Source organism: Tachypleus tridentatus, chromosome 6 (genome assembly GCF_004210375.1).
Source record: "Tachypleus tridentatus isolate NWPU-2018 chromosome 6, ASM421037v1, whole genome shotgun sequence".
Lineage (NCBI taxonomy): Eukaryota > Metazoa > Arthropoda > Merostomata > Xiphosura > Limulidae > Tachypleus > Tachypleus tridentatus.
The window spans coordinates 45,584,992-45,604,991 of NC_134830.1; the positions used below are offsets into that span (position 1 = coordinate 45,584,992).

General features: G+C 35.1%; 1 long non-coding RNA gene across 2 annotated transcripts in view; it reads right to left on the reverse strand.

The window, feature by feature from the left end:
- Window positions 1-4,200, reverse strand: part of LOC143252378 (uncharacterized) — a 31,731-nt gene extending 27,531 nt beyond the window's left edge. For both annotated transcript variants that reach the window (XR_013028969.1, XR_013028970.1), the window contains exon 1: window positions 4,047-4,200. This is a non-coding gene — a long non-coding RNA (uncharacterized LOC143252378). The remainder of the gene's footprint in view (window positions 1-4,046) is intronic.
- Between the last annotated feature and the right edge of the window lie 15,800 nt (window positions 4,201-20,000).

Below are 20,000 nucleotides of genomic sequence, written 5' to 3' on the forward strand. Positions count from 1 at the left end.
TCTATGTCGAATGTTAAGGATGTGTTCATCAGTTGTCAATTAGAGGCTTTCACTTACAATTCTTAACTAACATTACAATTCTTTTGCAGTAGATGTCTGTGGCTTTTCAGTGACTAATTCAATAACAAATGAACAGCATGTACTAACCTTGTTTTCAAAATAATATATATGTTAGAAAGTAGTTTAACATATGTACAACAAATTCTTTACATTACAGAGATCACAGGGATATCATAAACATTTCTTGTTAAGTCCACTTAGGTCTATTCATTTGCTTTAGAAATCCAGCTGAGATGCCAAACTATCTTTCCCTATTTCTATCACCTCAATATTAAAAGTGTATATAATTCACTTACTACTTAAATTGTTGCATGACTTACCTCAGTCATGTATGGCTCTTCCACTAATTGTTTGTTTTTTCTTTCTTCAAAATATTATTTTATTAAAGTGCACTCAGACTGATTCAATTACTTGAGAACCATACTTTGACTGAATAATAAAAAAATAGATCTTAAATCTACACCCACTGCAGTCCTTTCTTTCTTATCATTAAAAAGCAAAAATAATAATGCACCAATCCTATCAATTCCTTAATAAATTTAAGCACTCTCTGAGCCTTCATAATTTTATACACTGTCTAAAGTTGACATTTTTTTGCACTATATGTTTTGTTTGTTTTTGAATTTTGTGCAAACTTACACAAGGGTTATCTGTACAAGCTGTCCATAATTTAGCATTGTAAAACTGGAGGAAAGGCAGCTTGTCATCACCACCCACCACCAACTCTTGGACTACTCTTTTACCAAAGAATAATGGGATTCACCATGACTTTATAATCCCCACTAGGGCTTTAAAAGCAAGCATGCTTGATGTGATGTGGATTCGAACCTGTGACCCTCAGATTACAAGTTGAGTGCCCTAAACATCTGACCATGGTAGGCCTTTCTACATCAAAAATGTATATTTCCTATAAATTCTACCATTTCCTTATATAATAGATTTTCTCAACTTGTATGCCCATTACATTCACATTTTCAATCACCGTTACCCTTGAAACTCCTACCTACCGTCATGCTTCTTCATATGAGGAGACTGCATGACAACATGTAAATTAACATGTGACAACCCTTCTCCAACAGGAGTGTGACACAACTCCTAGCAGATCTGACTCATTTTATGCAGTTTAGCTCAACTTCACTTCAAGACTGAGGAACATAAAAATAACACACTGGAAAGGAAAAGGAAGGTTGGAAAGTGTGAGAGAAATTAAGAATCTATTGGAAATACATTTTAAATGTAGGAAAATGTTACATTCTGTCATTATGTTACCTCTACTCATATAATAGCTAGAATCCCACATTTACCCAGTGAAGGAACTGGAGTAATATCACAAAGATAAGCTCCCTTCAGAAAGTTCCCAAAGGAAGTCATTGGGGTATGTAAGTAAAGAGTACATAAGACACACTTTTGAGAACTGCATTTCCTCTGAGTGAGGAATACTCTTTGCAAGTGAAAATGATGTATCACAATAAGAATGGAATCACAGAAGGAATCCCATAAATTAAATGAACTCCTAGTTATAGTGTAGAGTGGTTTGTATGCTGTGGAATATAAGAGGAAATTCAACTTCAACCAACATGAAAATTACTGTAATAGGAATATCCAGCCTATGGTAGGAAAAGGATCCTCCACCATTCATCTTGGATACAAGAACTGGAAGGGAAGTAGATATTCTATTTCAAGAATCTACATCATCAAGTGTAAATATCTAACATAGTGAACAACAGAACACCCTCCATGAATGATGGTAGGAAGGCAGACAGCAATATGGAGGTTCAGCTCCAGTTTAGAACCAGGCAGTATTGGGAATGAATCATCCAGTCTGTGGTTGGAAGAGGGTACTTAGGCCATCAACATGTGAAGATTTATGTGGTTGGTCCAGCTTAATCCAATGCCAGTGCTCCTTGGAAACCAACATCCAGGAGATGTTAGAAAGGAGGAAAACTAGCCACAGGGATGAATGGCATTGTGGAATAAATCATACAGTCCACAACAAGCCAGCATCTGGAATACAACATCAGGTCCACAATAGGAGGAGTGCCCACACACCATCTACACTGGCAGAATGCCACCATCAACTATGTGAAATTATGCACACTCTTGAGGAAGCCCTCATGGTCCACCACTCTAGTGGCTAGGAGCTGGTAGGTAGTAAGGAAACTCCTGTATTTCACTGGAAGAATGTGATGGGTATGCAGTGGAAAGCCCAGAAGAAATGATGACTGCAGGATCTTATTCTAAAGAGTAGACTGTTCCTGATACAGCTAAACCAGGAAGCAGTTTCCTTCTGCTTTACTAATGTTAGTCGATATGTGTATGGTCTGCAAAAAAACCGAAAGTGGTATTGTAGAATTCCCATCTCAATCGTGGGCATTATTGACCTGTATGGTCTTATAGTGTAAATTTAAAAATAAGTATACACTTGCCACTAAGCAGGCTCAGTATGTGTGAGAAAGGTCCCAGTTATGAAGAACAGTATAGAAATAGCACCTACCCATTCATAGACACACCGTTGAGCTCAAGATGGCAACAGGAAATAGATAGTAATCTGTAGAGTGGGCAATGGAAGATGATAAATATAATATGAGAATAATGTATGGGGAGAACATAACTGGGTAGCCAGGGACATAATAAGGTGATTGATTTGATGAGAGGAGATGTGAAAGAGAAAAAAATCATTAGGAGAAAGGGAAGAATAAGCTGGCAAGTCCAATCATAAGGCGAACAGGAGAAATATAATGAGAAAGGGAAGAGGTTCAGAGAATAAACAAAATGGAATGGGAACCATGAAAGGGAGCAGTGTTAAAAATGTAACAACAGAAAGCCTGGACACGACAAAAGAGAAGAATTGGATTGGAATGAAAACTAAGGTGAGTAAACGGAGTTAAGACAAATTCACCCTCATGTGTGGCCGAAATTTAAAGTAGGAAAGACTGATCTGGATAGAGGAAAACACAGGATCTCTGATATAATGTGTGAGGGACATCGCAAACAAACAAATCTGAACATCAATGTCCAAAAGGAATTAAAAGGTTTTTAAAGAGAGATAATATAAGGAATAGCAGGCCTTGGAAACTTGGAAGTCAGGTGGGTAGAAACTGCATCCAGTACCAGAGTATTCCACTAGGCATACAGCCTATGGAAGATCTGTGGGTTGCGAGATCACTCCATTAGGAGAATCTTGTCATGGCATAATAAAATATTCACAACCAGGTTCAGGATACCTGGTATAAGACATTACTTCAATTGAATATGATGGCTATTGGTCCAAAACATGAGGTAAAATACGTGAAAACAAAAAAAATCTCGACTATGTGCCCCTTGGTGAGCAATTTATAAGTCAATACCAAGTTCTTCGAATGGATCATAAATACCACTTCCAAAGAAACAAAAGGAAATAAACAAAAGCCAAATGAACAATGAGCAGTTCTAAAAGACTGATATGCAGTGATGACTTCACTACTGATCTACATCCTGAAATCTGTGTGTGTGCAGATGTGCACCCAAACCCAAAAGAGAAACATCAATGAAAAGGTGCACCTACATAGGAAGAGGAAGAAAAGGAACACCCACTGTGGTGTTTTCTCTGTTCAACTACAAGGTGAAGTCCACATGAAGAGAAGGAGAGAGATGGATGGAGATCCTTAATGAGGCTTTACTGATCTTGTAAAATCCACTGAACAGGTTTGCATGTGGGCTCAACTATAGGGAATTAGGGCCTTCAAAGAAGTCCATCTCCATGGTGAAGCAAGGAAAGCTTAGGAAGCTGTTCAGGAAGAAAGTTCAATGATAGAGTGCCAGTCTCCCTGATTAAGTAAAATATGTATTAAATCTTATGATTTTAAAATTTAGTAGTATATTTTTATATTTTTTCTGTAGGTTATAATTTTATATACAAAAAATATTTAATTATCATCTTATTTCACTTTAGGATTAAAAATTCACACAATAGCCATTTAGATATTAGAAAAGAATGCACAACCAACCTGTGTTCCCTCACTGTACACGTTGTCAGGTAGTTTCTGTCGGGGGTTGTCTTTGTTATCTACAGAACTAGAAGCGAAGTGAATTTTTCCTCAAAATTGCATAGGCTCTCAGGACTACCAATACTGCTTTTTTTAATTGGGTTTGTAATTCTTCTTTGCAATATAAAATAAACATCACATTCTCAATTTGACAAATATAACAAAAATTACTCAACATCTGGATGTTATTGATAAATAATGTCATATTAACAAATTTAGTTCCATAATTATTTCTATGCTATTTACTTTTCAAAGTGAAACAAAAAGTTGTTTTTTATTCTATATAACTAGGTTGCAGAAAAAACTTTTCACAGATATCTATGTTAAATACATATACAGACACAACTAGCACTTTTACATTGGATTCAATCAATTTCTTATCTGTGGTGATCTAAATATGTTCATAATTAGTTATGCATTGCATGTAGTTGATTTTAATTAATAGAAACATTTGATCTCTTCAGTATTATTCAATTTGTGATATGCTCAAATGTAATACTGGCCAAGTGTTGTTATTTCTCCCAACAACCAAACACTAAAAGTTTAAAGACTATTCAAACATTTTATATGAATGCCCCATCTTATGTATTCTTCTCAAGATGGCTGGTATTGGTATCAAAACTTTAATTAAAATTAAAGTTTTAACACCAATACTAGCTATCTTGGAAATACATTTTTACTTCAAGTGGGTTTCTTGTCATCACAAATTACCATATCTTATGTACTTGCCTACTGAGGCAAATGACTACTCATTGTACTAATGTGCCCCCTTTTGAAAAATGTAATGCTTTCTGACTTCGGTTTATTGTAAGATTCATTAATATTTTTACAACCAAACAATATTCTCCTGTAACTCTATGCATTTATTAACTAAGCATTAATACCTAACTGAATCATTTTCCTACAGATAGTCAAATTAGTACTGAATTTAATAAAAGGAAAGAAAAATTGTTAAAAATCTTAGTTACAACATTTCTAATATTTTCACCTTATGTGTAACTCAATAAACAATAATATTTTTTGTTCTGCTAAACTTAGTTGTCTTAGGAAATAAAGTTCACATTTTTTTACCCAAAAATGTATTTGTGACAGATACTCACATCTCACATGGTTAACTAGATTATGCTGAAGAGATTTGCATGCCATTAGCCTTGAAACTACTGCCAATAAATTTAATTTGATGTTGTAAGAATTGAAGTACTGTATCATGATTTAATTATACAGCAGAGCCTTCTACTCTCCCTATTCATATGTGCTGGGGAAATTTATTCTTTGACAAGGCAAGGAATACAAAGGTGCACCAGAAGTGGGGAAGATGAGTGGAAATGTTTGTGAAGAGCTCAGTATCTATTGGAAATGCATTCCCACCTTTTCACACAGCTAGAGTCCAATGTTGAAGTAGTGTCAGGGCCAGTGCAAAGTTTTACCAAAATGAGCTCCCTTCAGAAAATGAAAACCCATAGAGTGTGACTCCTGATGGCAAAGGCTATGCAGGGGAAACTGTGGGGAAATGCATGTCCTCTTGTCTGTGGTATATTCTTTGACCAGGAAGGAAGGAAGGAAGAGATAAACAAAGTTCGTATGTCATAGGAATGGGCAGAATAAGAACGCAGTAAGAGAGCCAATATGTGTAGTGTTGTTATGGTTGCATTAAGATTTTGCCTTATGCGCTCACTTCAACTCTACCATCAGACTTTATTGGTCTGACACCAGGTGCAGAAGGATGATACTGTATAGTACTGCATGCTTGCCTCAACTGAATGAAAGACACCTGCAGAAGGATAGCACAGGTGTATAGTGTGTTCTCACCTAAACTCTGCTAAACAGACGTGACCACAGGAAGAGGGTATGGTATCATACTGCATGTACCTTTCAATTCGACTGATTCAGGATGCACATGGAAGATATAAGTGGCACGTGTCATAAGTTCAGCTGAAGGGTGATCTGTATTTCACCGACAGTGTCACAACCACCCTACTTTCCATTGTACTGATACTTAATGGTACATCACTCCAATTCATAAATCCATTCAATGAAAGTTTTCCATACTCCACCATCCCTGCAGCTAGGGATCTGTAAGTGGCAAGGGATTTCTATGCTCCATTTGATGAAAACTGGGGAGACTTCCGAATAGGAAGACCTAAAGAAAATGCCTAAATCTCCATCAATTCTTCAGTACAGAAAGGTCAATACTGACTGAATGGGATTTTATGGCACAAAGCAACAAGATTATCTGCATTAAACAAGTTGTAAAAATGTGAAGTAAAATATACAAGATAAAAATAAAAAATCTCCAAAAGCAGGTTTAAAAAATCATAAATAGAATTTAAAAGACCAATGACCCATAAAATTTAAAAAACACAATTAAGTTGAATAGTGTCACCATTGCCAATGACACTGTCCAATGTAAGGGTATACCTGTAGAAAAGACATGTTGAAAATGGTGTTTCCCTGCACAGTTGTAATGATGCTATGACAGTAAAACATAGGCTATTGTGGCTTGAGTGTCACAAGGGCCACTCACTAGCGGATCACACCCAGGTAAAAGAAAATTAGGAGTTAAAAAACTATAACATCCTGATCCTGATGGAAACAAGACAGCCAAAAAGCAACAGAAAGCTTCATCTGGAAAAGCTTGTTACCATATTCCTCATACTAGTTTATTGCCAACAGGTGTAAGCCAAGACTAATTTAAGCATGGAGCATAGTACATATAGGGAACAGGAATGGCTGTGACAACACCAAAGCAGATGGACTTACCTGCAGTGTCAGCAAGCTCATTCCCACAAATACTGACATGGCCAGGTATCCACAAACCTAGATACTAATGGAAGATGAAAAAAATGAGTCATTCATTGTTGAATATTGGCAAGAAAACACAAAGCTATTTCGGGACCAGTATATAGCTGAGAAAGTCAGTGTAAATAGTACAACTGATGTGCTGTATAGCTTCTACATGATCCAGGACAAGAAAAATGGTATACAAATTGGCAGTGAATGCAAAACCTGTAGAGGAAATTTTGTGAGCAGCTACAGAGTCACAACAAACCATGGCAGATTTCACAGAGTCACCTGATTTCAAATCATCCATATAAGTGCCAATAGAACGGTGGTTTAGCAAAGAGACTATGGTAATTCCAATCAGAAATATCCATGCTCTTCAGTTGACTCAAGAAAAGGTCATATCTGGGGGTGGTAATAAGACATGGCATAATGGGCTGATCAAAGGGGACAACAATGCTGGACTCAATTAATCCAGTTGCACCTAGATACAAAAGCTAAAAAGGAGGAATTGCAGACCATTTATATTGAAAGAGTGCTGGCCATTAAAGAAGAAAGACATAACCCCATGTGAAATGCTGTGGTAGGGATCAAAGCTTGGTATCATACTGTAGAGAAAGATGCAAACAGTATAAATGAAGAAGAGGTTCATAGGACTCTGTATATCTGTGTACAAACTCTGGACTAGAGAAGTGAGGAAAGCCCCCCTCAGAGCTGAAGCCCCAAATGGTGAAAGGGATCTAGCATCATCAAGGCTGAGATCCTAGCAGAACAATACACCAGAGAATGACAGTCCAATCTGGATCAAATGAGAGTACAACAGACCACGAGCACAGAATACTGATTTACTCCCCAAGAGGTGGAAAAGGGGACATGGAGGATGTTTAATGCCCTTGTACATTTGACACAGTTGCTTTAAATAAGAAATAAAATTAAGCTCACGGTCAAAGATAATACCCAAGAACTTTACCATAGGAACCAGAAGAAGATCAATATCACTGACATGGAGCTCTGCACTGGGCTGTAAGTACAGCTGTTAGCTAAAATGTATGCAAATGGTTTTAGAAAAGGAAAGATGAAACTGTTCATTGTGGTCTACTTCAACAAGTAACCAAGGGCAGTCTGAAGTTGCTTCTCAAGAAACCTCATGTTCATTGACCGACATGAGATGTGGAAGTCATCGAAACAGAGTTCATTTGGAACATTGGGAGAAAACTATGTAGTGATAGCATTAATCTTGACACTGAAAAGTGTGACACTCAATACACAGCCCTGAAGGACTCCAAGTTCCTGTGGAAAAGAACAGAAAAGGGTCAAACCCACATGGGCTTGGGATCACCTGTCCTGTAAAAAGTTACAAATAAAAAAAGTAAATAGCTACCATGCAACCCATATAAGTGGAGATCCTGCAAAATGTCATACCTCATGTAGTATCACAAGCCTTCTCAATGTCAAAGAACACAGAAACAGGATGTTATTCCTTGTGGAAGGTTTTCCTGATTGAGATTTCAAGTCAAATCAGGTGGTACAGGGTGGAGCACTGTTGACAGAACCCATACTGGATAGGTAAGAAGAGGTTGTTTGATTTGAAGAACCAAACAAGACTAGCATTCCAGAGACAGCTAGTCAAAGCAAATCAATGATAATTAAAAGGAATCTTGGGATCCTTCTCCAGTTTAGAGAAATGGACTGATAATAGCCTGGTGCCAAGCATCAAGAAAAACATGGATCCTGCCCTGGGTTGAGTTAGTCAGTCTCTGTTGGTATACATAAAGTCCAGCAACTGCAGGCACGAATGAACAATCATTTTGCCTCTCAGGACTTAGGAAGATGGACCCAAGGAGACACCAAATGCTGAGGTTAAAGGAAGTGGACCCAGGCAGTCATTGGAAGGAATGGCAGAAACAGAGACAGAAGTATACACTGACTTATCAAATCAGTCATCAACTGACATCAAAATACTTTTAACATAATGTAAAAAAAAAGATTATGACAGAGGTAAATAAAGCACTGCCTGCACACCCACTGTAGCAGTGGAATGTAATGCAGCAACATGAGTCTGAGATGGAGTTTGGAACAACAAATATTGAACCTCCAGATAAGAAAGGTTATTAACAGTTTTTAAATGCACCTCATTCTCCTTCACCCACTTAGGACAATAATGAAAGTAAGAAGAGGGGAACCATAACAACTGATGCATTGAAAGTTTAGTTGGCACTTGTATGCATCATGGTCTTTCTCACTGCAACCAGCAAATATCACAGAAACACAAAAAAGATGCCTTCAAATGACAAAGCCACTGAAATTGGAAACATCAAAAAGGATTGGTAATACATGGTTGCACCTGACAATTCAGATAATCTGCCCTGATAGTGATAGCGTGATGTGGCTATGTAAACATCAAAATAAGAACACTGGTAGGCAGTATAATACCTTCTTTACAAGTGGAGATAAGGTGCATTGCAAAAACTCCTTGGTTGGAGAATATATGACTATGGGATGTTTTTCAAGTCACTCTTACCAACAACTCCTTATAAGGAATCCAAAGCAGCATGGATTGCTACCTCAATTGGTGTATCCCCAATGGACTTCAAATTCAAGAGGAGTTTGCTAAGTTTGGGGGTAGATGTTTCTACCAAGATATCTTCCTAACTGACTTTGTAGAGCCAGCAAATCCCTCTCATCCCTTCTGAATAAACAAGGGAGAAATTTGCCATAAAGGTTTGTTGGACAAAGAACACAGAAAAATGAAGTATAGAAGCAGAATGGGGTGGAGACTGATGTTCAGAGTCTTCAAGAGATGCTCATTTATCAATTAACTGATTTTATGTTATTTTTTCTTGGAGGATTTCTGAGATTTGTAAGTCCTTCCTGACCAAACCCAAGCGCAAGAAAAAAAAACACTTTGTAGTACCAGGAAATGAAAAAGACCATCTATAACGCTTCCTTACAACTAGATGAGGTACAAACAAATAAACCCATGATAAACAGACAAGGAAAATAAGGTAGAAAGAAAAGATAGAGGACAAAATATCTGCTAAAGCTGCTGACAGAAAAGAGCAGTGGAAAGAAAATAAGTATGAGGCAAGAGGAGTGACACAGAAGTGGGAAAGTCCAGCCTCATGAGTGACAGATTGAAGAAGTTCCATACACATGCGGAAGGAAGATAACCTTCAAAGCAAAAGGATTGCATGAGTGTGAAGTAACAGAGAGAAAAGGGGAGATTGGGAAAAGGAAAGGAGTGCAAATGCCAATGGGCTAAGTCTGAGCTGAATAAGGAGGAGCAAAGAGATATTGAGAAGTAAAGTATGTGAAGATAATGGTCAGATGGAAGAATAATAAGCATAAGAAAAAGAAAAAACCATGAGAAAGGAAGCCTGGAGATGTGATTGGTAGAAAATATACTAAAAAAAGAGCATGTCCAATCAAGATTAAACCCAAAAAAAAACATTCTATTAATAGAATGCAGAATGGCCAAGATAGGTTTTTCCACTATCCAGATAGAAGCTCTTAGTAAATGAAAGGCAAGAAGATCAACCAGATATCAATGAGTCCAGAGTAGTATTACAAATGTTAATAGTAAAGGGATCTTGGACATGAGCCTCATAAATGGATGTAACAAGAAACAACTGTGTAAGAGCCTGGGTGGAATGAGACAAGGCAAGAAAACATCCAAAGAACAAAGAGAGGGCTGTATCTATTGAAATAGAAGGAGCACAGGACCAACAATGAAATGCTGAAAGTCCTGCCCTCAACAGAAATTTGCCTAGAGAGATGAAAGCAATGAAAAAGTTAAAGATCCTGTGTGAGAGTAAGTTAGCGCAGGAAGTTATCCAGATGCAGAAATATCACCACAACAATACCCCAAGAAGATGCTCACAAAGGGAAAAATTACTCTATGAATAAAAATCACAAGTCTGTAGGGTCCATTGTTGGAGACATATTGGTGTTTACCACAAACGAATGAGAGATTCTAAGAAACCCATGATAAGAGGATGAGAAGTAAAAAATCAGGTAACCAGATATACCATTGCTCAAAAAAGATAAGCTGAACTCAGTTGAGACAAGAGGAGAAATGACTCAAAGTACCAACCACACTGAGTATCTATGTGAAAGAAATGAAGGTAGAAGAGGTGAAACATCCAAGAATTCACTAACAGAATGAAAAATTCTGAACAAGGAAAATACCAATCCCACGACTATGAATATGATAAACAAAGGCCCACACAATGTCAAAATATATAATAGATGCTGTTACGAGATCAAAGGAAAGAGTAAGGATCAAGACAAAGTGAGAAGAGAAGAAAGAACAGAAAACAAATGGAAGACATGACAAGAAGGATGTTTAGAAAGGCATACAGGATTGATTGATTTAGTGTTTTATGGCAGAAAGCAGCTAGGCTAATTGCGCCAAATGTCCAGTAAAAAGGTAAAAATAAATTAAATGTAGTAAAATACATAAAAGGAAATGAAGGTAAAACAAAACATCACTGAAAAACAGAAAAAGCATAGAACCAATGTTGACACCTAGTCTATAATGTTAAGAGAGAAAGCAGAGTAAGAGAAGTTGTAAAGGACTTTCTCTAGCAAAATGGTAATGATCATAACCCACCAGGAAGACTAACAAGAACCACTGTCAGTCACCTGAAGTTGGCCTTTCCAGTCCTGGTTCCAGGTTATGTTGTCATAACAGCCATTATCAAAAGGTAAAATAAGAAAAGTGTTAAAAGACATATAGCAAAATTGTAATAAAAATTAGCCAAATGTCCTGTAAAAAGGTAAAAGTAAAGTAAATGTAGTAAAATTCGTAAAAGGAAACAAAAATAAAAACAAAACAGCAATTAAAAACACAAAATGACATAAAACCAATGTTGACATCCAGTCTACAAAGTTGTAAAGGTCTTCCTGTAGCAGAATGGTAATGATCATAACCCACCAGGAAGAATAACAGGTAAGTACAAGAACCACCGTAAATCACCTGAAGTTGGTCTTTCCAGTCCTGGTTCCGGGTTGGCATACAGGAAAGAGGAAAATAATTTGACCCCATGAGTCCCAAGAGCAAGGTACTCGAAGTATGGAGTAATGGAGCAGAAAAAAATGGAAGAGGCCAAAAAAGAAGAGAATGAATGTCTATAAATGCACTAATAAGTGTCTCAGATACAGATGTAAAAGGTTCATTCCCCAGGCTGGTCAGATGGATAACAATAAAATGGAATAGAGAAAAAGTACAGATGAAAGCATAAAAATCAAAACAACAGAGTCACAAATTTGAGGGGATGAGGCATTGGGGTATGAGAATGGATCCTATCAGCTAAAGCAAGCAGTATAAAACTAACAACAAGCAAGAATAAAAGATAAACCAAGATTAATGGATCAGAAAGTGAGAACACAGAAAAAAACAACAAGGAATGCTGGCACAAAGAGATGGAAAGAAACAGACTTGAGAATGAAATCCAAATGGAAAGTAATACTCAAAGCAAATGAGGTGAAGGTTGTAGTGTAACAGATCATTCCTGACTAAGAAGAAAGAAATAAAGGTTGTTTAAATTTCGTCCTGATGCACTTCTCCTAACCTGGATTTTTCTACACTCCATTCAGTCTTTAAGTGTTCTTCCGAATTATGAACACTGTTTTGGTATTTTATCTGTAACTGTTCTTTAACTGATTTAATTATAGTATTTATTCCATATTCTATTTCTGTACATTTATCTTTGACTGACTCCTTCAAACTTTTATGTTTTTCTAAAAACTGTTTATGAAACCTTTATATTTCTTGTTTCAACTGCTCATCACATTTTTGTTTGATCTTTTGCTTTTCACCATTTATGATGCTCTTACATTCCTCTTGAAATTTTAATAATTCGAAACTATTTATATCATTCAATGACTGCTTTTCATATTCAAGAGACTCTGAAACAGCATGCTCTGACTTTTCTTCACAAAAGAACTTAAGATTATTTATTATATTTTCAAGAGTTTTTTCACCAATCTTTTTCAGTTTATTTGTTTCTTCAATATGTGCTTTTTTTCATTATTTGTTTCTCGTGTTCAAACTCTCTATTAAAGTTTTCTTTCATTGCTTCAATTTATTCAGCATGAAGTTTCTGAAGATCAGATTGTTCTGCTTCCCAGTGTCTCCTCATATCTTCTGCCAATTTCTGAAACTGTTCATGGTGAGCCATCTGTACAGCAGATACATCATTCTGGAACTTACTGTTTAAGCTTTCCTTTAATTGATTTACTTCATCTTAGTGACTGATATTCAGTGTATGAGAGACAAACTTGAGCTCCTTTTCAAAGTCTTGCTGCAAACAGTTGATACTTTGTTTATTTTTCTTTTTAAAAATATTTCTTACAGAAGTAAAGCCATTTTTAGAAGCTTTTGTTAAATAAATATGTTTTTGGTGATCGTCATTTAACTGTTTACTCAGGCTTTTTAGATTTTTAATTTGTCGCTTTTTTAAAGCCTGAAGTTCATCATAATGTAATTTTTTAAAAGTTTGTTTCTCGTCAGCATGCAACTGTTACAATATTTCAATTTTCTGCTGATATGAATTTTCTATCTTTTCTCTATCTTCACCTTTTTGTGTTTCAAATTGGTGTTTTAAATCTTTTTCCATTTCACAAATTTTAGTCTTGTATCTCTGTTCTATATCACTTTTTTCTTTCTCAAACTTTTGTTTGAGGTCAAATTCCAGTTCTTTCATTTTCTGTACAAATTCTTTGCTGATATTTTGGCACTCTTCATCCATTTTGTTTTTCCAAATGTTTTCTCCATTCTTTAACTGCTGTTCACTAATGATTTCATTTTGAGCAATTTGTTTCACTAATACAGCACTTATGAAGTTAGATGTTAATGTTTTACTTTCTTCTACATGCCGCCTGAAGGACGATGCAATTTCCTAGATAGTACCAATGATACATAATAATAAACAATATCACATGAAAAGACAGAAGTAAAGATAATATAAACATCTGCATATAGCTTGATTCATGGTATTGCCTGAATTAAAAAATTACCTCCTAAAATTTTTTTTGTATTTCCTTCATGCAGAATTTATTTTTTCACATTGGTATGCTAAAACTTTTAACAAAACATGACAGCTCATTCACATAAGTTATAAAAAAATAGAGAATGTAAATTTGAATTATTTACCAAATTTTAATGGTGATACCACTTAGATTTCTTAAACACTATTCTAAGTGCCTTTAAATCATTTCACTGGGACATCATCAAAATAAAAATAAAAAATCCTAAAATGTCATATGATATTTTATTTAAATTTATATTAAGCTTAGCATTATTTTTTATTCTTCAAGGAGTTGATGAGATTACAGAGAAAATACTGATACATTTTACAACCTGGAATTTGTTTTAATCCCTCTAAAATAGATAAAACAATGAAACTAAAACTGTTTCAGTATGATCCAATCCAGAAGTTTAATCAGTTTAGTTTTAAACTCATTATTAGATGGGATATTTGTACGAGCATCTCTACTTCTGGAGTTTTTCTATTTACTGAATGTTTTCTACTGATTTAAATGCGAAAATTTCCTCTTTAGTTTCCAATTGCTCTTACCACTGATCAACACTGATTGAAAAGCAAAATTATTTAATCTTGACTTCAGTAAAAAAACCAACTTTCCTCATTCTTAAGTTTCGCTATTCTGATATTTTAAAAAATCAAACCTCTTCATACTTGTTGAAATGTTGAGCTGCTGAGGTTATAAAGTTTGTCTCAGATGCGTATACAGTACAAAAGAAACATTAATCAACTGATAGATTCTTGTCATACCTTGCTCTAAGGATTATCAAATAACTAATGGCTAAGATGGCAGTTCTGTATTTGGTTTTAAATGTTTTCTGCAATTTTCTTTTCTTTACCAGAATGAATATAAATATAGTATTTCAGTTTAAAAACAACTTCTTATTCACAATCAGTATGGTTGTCCAAGGTTACAGTAGAGCTTAAAATGAGATTTTGGTCTACTTAATGACAGAAACATTTACAAACTTTACTATTTGAAATTCATATTCAGTCAGAATTTCCTTAAAAATGGAGAGCATTGTTTAACAATTAGAAATTGCTGACCACACTTTTGTTCAATAGCCTATAACCTGTAAGACTTTTCACAACAGATCAAGCAAATAACATGTGTGACTCATAACTTAGAAATTTTTTTCTAAATCTACAGATACATTTGTAGGAGTGCAATCTTTATCAAAGTTTCCTCAAATAGGATGTTTACTATACAGGGTGTCCAAAAAATAAATTAATATTTTTTTTTGACAAATATACTGTTACTGGGAATTTGTACCTACACATGCTACAAGAGTTCTTTATTCCACAACTCCAAAAAACATCTGGTTTGTTACAAAAGACATACCTTCCAACAGGATGGAACACCACCTCACTCTGCTTGAATTGTTAAAGTTTTTAAATCAAACTTTTTCAGAGTGTTGGATTGGTAGGAGAGAGCCTATCAAATAGCCCTCTTGAACACCCAAGTTAACCCCTTTAAATTTTCATCTCTGAAGCTTTTTGACAACAAAAGTCTACCATAACAAATCAAAAGACCTTGAAGAACTGAAACATCAGATTTGTGAAGTTATCTTATCCATCCCTACAATTGTGTTGGAAAATGTTTTCTCAGAATTTGAATGCAGAAGTAGATTAATTATAGAGAATGATGGAAGACTTCATAAGATAAAGTCCATTAATAATTAAAACTAAAATTTACAAGCCTACTTCTTATTTTTAAACTCAATTATTGTTGTTATCTCAAATAACAATAAAGTCACTCAACCCTTTATTTGGTATACTCATTTTCAGATACCCTGTATATGTATTTCTTAAGGGTATTTTTGTTTATGTCAAAAATGTATAAAACTGCTTATTACTATTTAAAGAATGACTACAACTGCTGTGAATTTTATCTCTGTCCAAATACCCTGGAAGTTCTGACCTTGAAGATAAGCTGCCCTATTACTGAAAAGATGCATCTATGAACAGATGGATGTTGGGGCGAGGTGGTGGAATGGATGCTCCAATATTAATGTTGTTGTGATCCAACCACCATTTGTAATCAATGATGTTGCTCTTAGGTAATAAAGACGGGATGATCCAAAGAATCAGAATGCATTACCCACTGGCCATGCAGTAACTACTGAAGGGATCTCATTTGTGTCCATCTCAAAGAAATGTGAGACTTGAGGGATACCCACATTCCCAAAAGTGAGAGAACCATCTCTTCAATAAGAGAAGAATACATAAGTAAAGGTCTGATGGCTCTTTCCATAGCTTGAAGGCTCACAGGAATTGGTTGTGTATGACTTAAGTAAGCATTGAAAAACACATCCAAATGCACGAGATATTGTGTCAGCGACCAAATAGATTTCTCTAGTCTAATAAAGAAGCCTACTTCTGTGGCTTCAGAAAGGAGAATCTGAGAGTGTTGTTAAGCTAATTGAAGGGATGAAGCCAAAAGGAGCCAGTTGTCCATATTATGATGTGTGCACAGCCCCAAGGAATGCAGGTGATGGGAAAATGCTCAAACAATTCTGCAGAAGACATAAGGTGCTGATGCAAGACCAAAAGGTAGAGCCCTAAACTGCAGCATCTGACCTTCGTTTATGAACCTGAGAAACCTCTGGGAAAATTCTATTGGTAACATCGAACTTCGTCATCCAGAACCCTGGCACAGAATTACCAGAGGTTGAGAAAAGATTCCATTGTAAAATAAGGATGATCTAAAAATTGGTTGAGTAGAGACAGATCAATGATTGAATGCCAATCTCCTACCTTCATGAGTACAATAAATAAATGGGAATAAAATCCCAGAAAAACAGGATCAAATATCTCCACTGACCTTAGAATCAACAACTCTCTCATGGCTTGGGAACAAAACTCCACTTGTTGTGGATCTACTGGACATAAATAGGTAACAGATTGAGCCCACAAAATTAAGAGTATCCATAGATCCCTGGTGGAAGAACTCCAGATGTCCAGGAAGTAATTTAATCATGCTCACACTGCTCCCTCACCCACAGGGTAGTCACTAAAGCCACTGTAATTGGTCCACCAAAATTAAAGATCCTTGAGAATATGAACAGATCCTAATATGAGAACAAACAGTTCAGGGAACCACAGAAGGAGGTCAGAAAATCCTACAGGACGATACTCCCAAATCAGCACCAGAAAGGCAAGAAGCCAACAACAATAAATAAGAATGTGAACAGGCTGTATAAATTTGGGCTTCTAATATCTCTGGAATTCCAGCAAATAACATGAGATGGAGAAAAGGAGTTTTCTGTAGTTCCCTGAAGACAGAAGATGGTAAATGAACAGTTTCAAACATGTTTGTACCTAATAAATCTCAACAACAAACTAACCAGGAAACCAAAGAAAGAACTAAAGAAGACAACCTGACTAATAATATAGTCTATTTGTCTAAGCTTATATATATTATATATATATATATTATATATATAATTCTTACATAGAATCCACATGTCAGCAAAATCCACAACTTGCCCTCAAATTGCTGAGGGGAATGTTGATATGCTTCAGACAAAAGTTGGAATGAGGATAAATACCTTAGGTCAGTGATCTGTTTAAAGTGATCTCAGGATCCAATCTAGACCCTTACAGATCCAAAAGGGGTCCATACATTGAGAATTTAAACAGATATTCTCCTGGAGATGATAAGCCAAAGTATACTGATCCAATAGATATGGGGGCAAGGCATAGCTATCCCATTGTATAACAGAGCAGCAAATCTCCCAGTATAAACAGCAATATCAGGAGAAGGGGGAAAAACCAAGAAATAACTTCTTGTCCTTTCTGCTAATAAGGAAGGAGCAGAGTCAAATACAATAGGAAAACCCCCCCAAAACCTCACAAACCTGAGTAAGCAACTGAAGGAAAGATGCTGGAGACAAATGATCAAAATAATCCCCTGTTATGACTGACTTATTAAAAGAATAAATCAGAAGAAGCAAATCTAAATTCTTGCCATTAGTTCCTTGGTTACTTGCAAAAGCCACCTCAGAACTATTCAGAGAAACACCCTCAGTCCACATATATGTCTTCACCTCACAAAGGATCATATCACATACAGCTTCAACTGAGAGTAACCCCTCATCCTGAGTGTTCATAAACACCAGATAGCAAAGGGTGAAGGGAAGAGATCTGGTTGATCTCTGTAGTAGAAACATTAAATTGAAACTTCATACCCACTGGTAATATTTTTTAAATTAATTTATGAACATAAGTAAAAAATAATAAACACAGAGTGCCAACAATGTTCAAAACACAACATAAGTAGTGAACAAACACAACACTCCTGTTGATAGAAACCTGTGATTAATGCTTTGTCAAGAGAAAGTGATTACATTATCTGAATAAGGTACTTATTGTTTCTTACAGTCCAATCATTGGAGTTCTCCTGTTACATATTATAATTTATCTTGGACAAGTCTCCAATTTATTATGTTATGTATGTTACATGTTATGATTTCAAACATATGCTGCAAAATTTTAATTTAGAACTTAAATAAATATTAATATGTATCAAATTTATGATACTTGCCAACAAGACATACACACAATTTTCTTTGTTAACACAAATATACATTTATATACAAAAAAACAATACAATTTAAAATAATGATGATTACAAATAGTGAATACAAATACTTATTTGTATACAAAAATTTTACAAACTCACAAACAATATTCAGTCTTCTATGTAGTCTGGAAATGAATATTTTATTGACAGCCTGAAACTGCTTTATATCTAAATATCAAATATATATACAGATATAGGTAATAGATATCCTTTGTTTTATGTTTTTAAACTTTTGAGTATCAGACAAGTCACTGCAGTCTGAGTAAATGCTGCACTTTTCTTATGTGTATAAATAGAACCTATGATAGACACTTGAACTTCCTGAAAATAACAACAAACAAAACAGCCATAATTGTAGTTAGGTCATCTGTAAAAAAACTTAATATATTACCTAAAATGGAAACAGAAAAAAATGCAAATTTCAATGAAACAAAGAGATTGTTGGAAATAATAGGCAGTTATGAAGTTGTATAAACTATCTGGAGTTACATGGGCAGAATAGGTGTGAGCTCAATACAATGGTAAGGAGAAAGACAACTTAGCATCAAATTACCTACCTGTGTATATATATATATATATATGAACACACACACACACACACATGCAGAGAACAAATTATAAATTCAGAAAAATACTATGTCAAATACTGATTGAGGTGTTTAAGACTGTTTAGGGAAGTTATAAATGTAAAAGTTGTCTTTAACTAAGACAACTTTTTTTCTACAGGGTAGTTGACCTCTCAAAAGAATTGACTTCAGATGTAGTATATGCAGTTAATGTAAGGAAGTTAAAGGGAAGACACATTACATATCTGAGTAATAAGTGATGGCTTTGAGTGTTTTGTTATTATTTTAGGGTTTAGTACAGTGGATAGGACAGTCTCAATGTACTAGCATGTTCCTTGTTGTTTTAAATTACATGTATTTATTTGTACACACAATATTTTTCTCTCTTCCCTACTTAAGGCTTGTCTTCAAACTAGTAGGTAATTTTAACTTTCAAAAAAATAAAAGTCAAAGTTGAACCATGGTTACACAGTGTGTTAAGTTTTACCACTCTGGTAAACACTTATGACAAAGACAACACAACCCTTAAACAAAGAACTTGATACACCATCCTAATTTTAAAAATTATCCAAAAAAGAATTCAATATCATAATTTTATCAACATGCCTTTGAACACAGAAATTTACCAAAGTACAGAACAACTATATAAACCCTATAATGAACACTTCAGAAATGCAATAAACAAAAACCCTTCAATAATGATTACACAAAATAAATTTATACATAGCAGAAAATACAAATTTCAATCTCAATACAAAAATGATTTAAATAATATACATTTAATGTATAGTTACATTGAAAAATAATGTTTAAGAATGATACATAAAACTGCAAACAATGAAATGCAAAATAACCCTTGAATAACAACTCAGGACATAAGAGGAAGCTATTCTTTAAATGAAATAAAGGTACATAAATTAATAACTTCTTTTTCTCT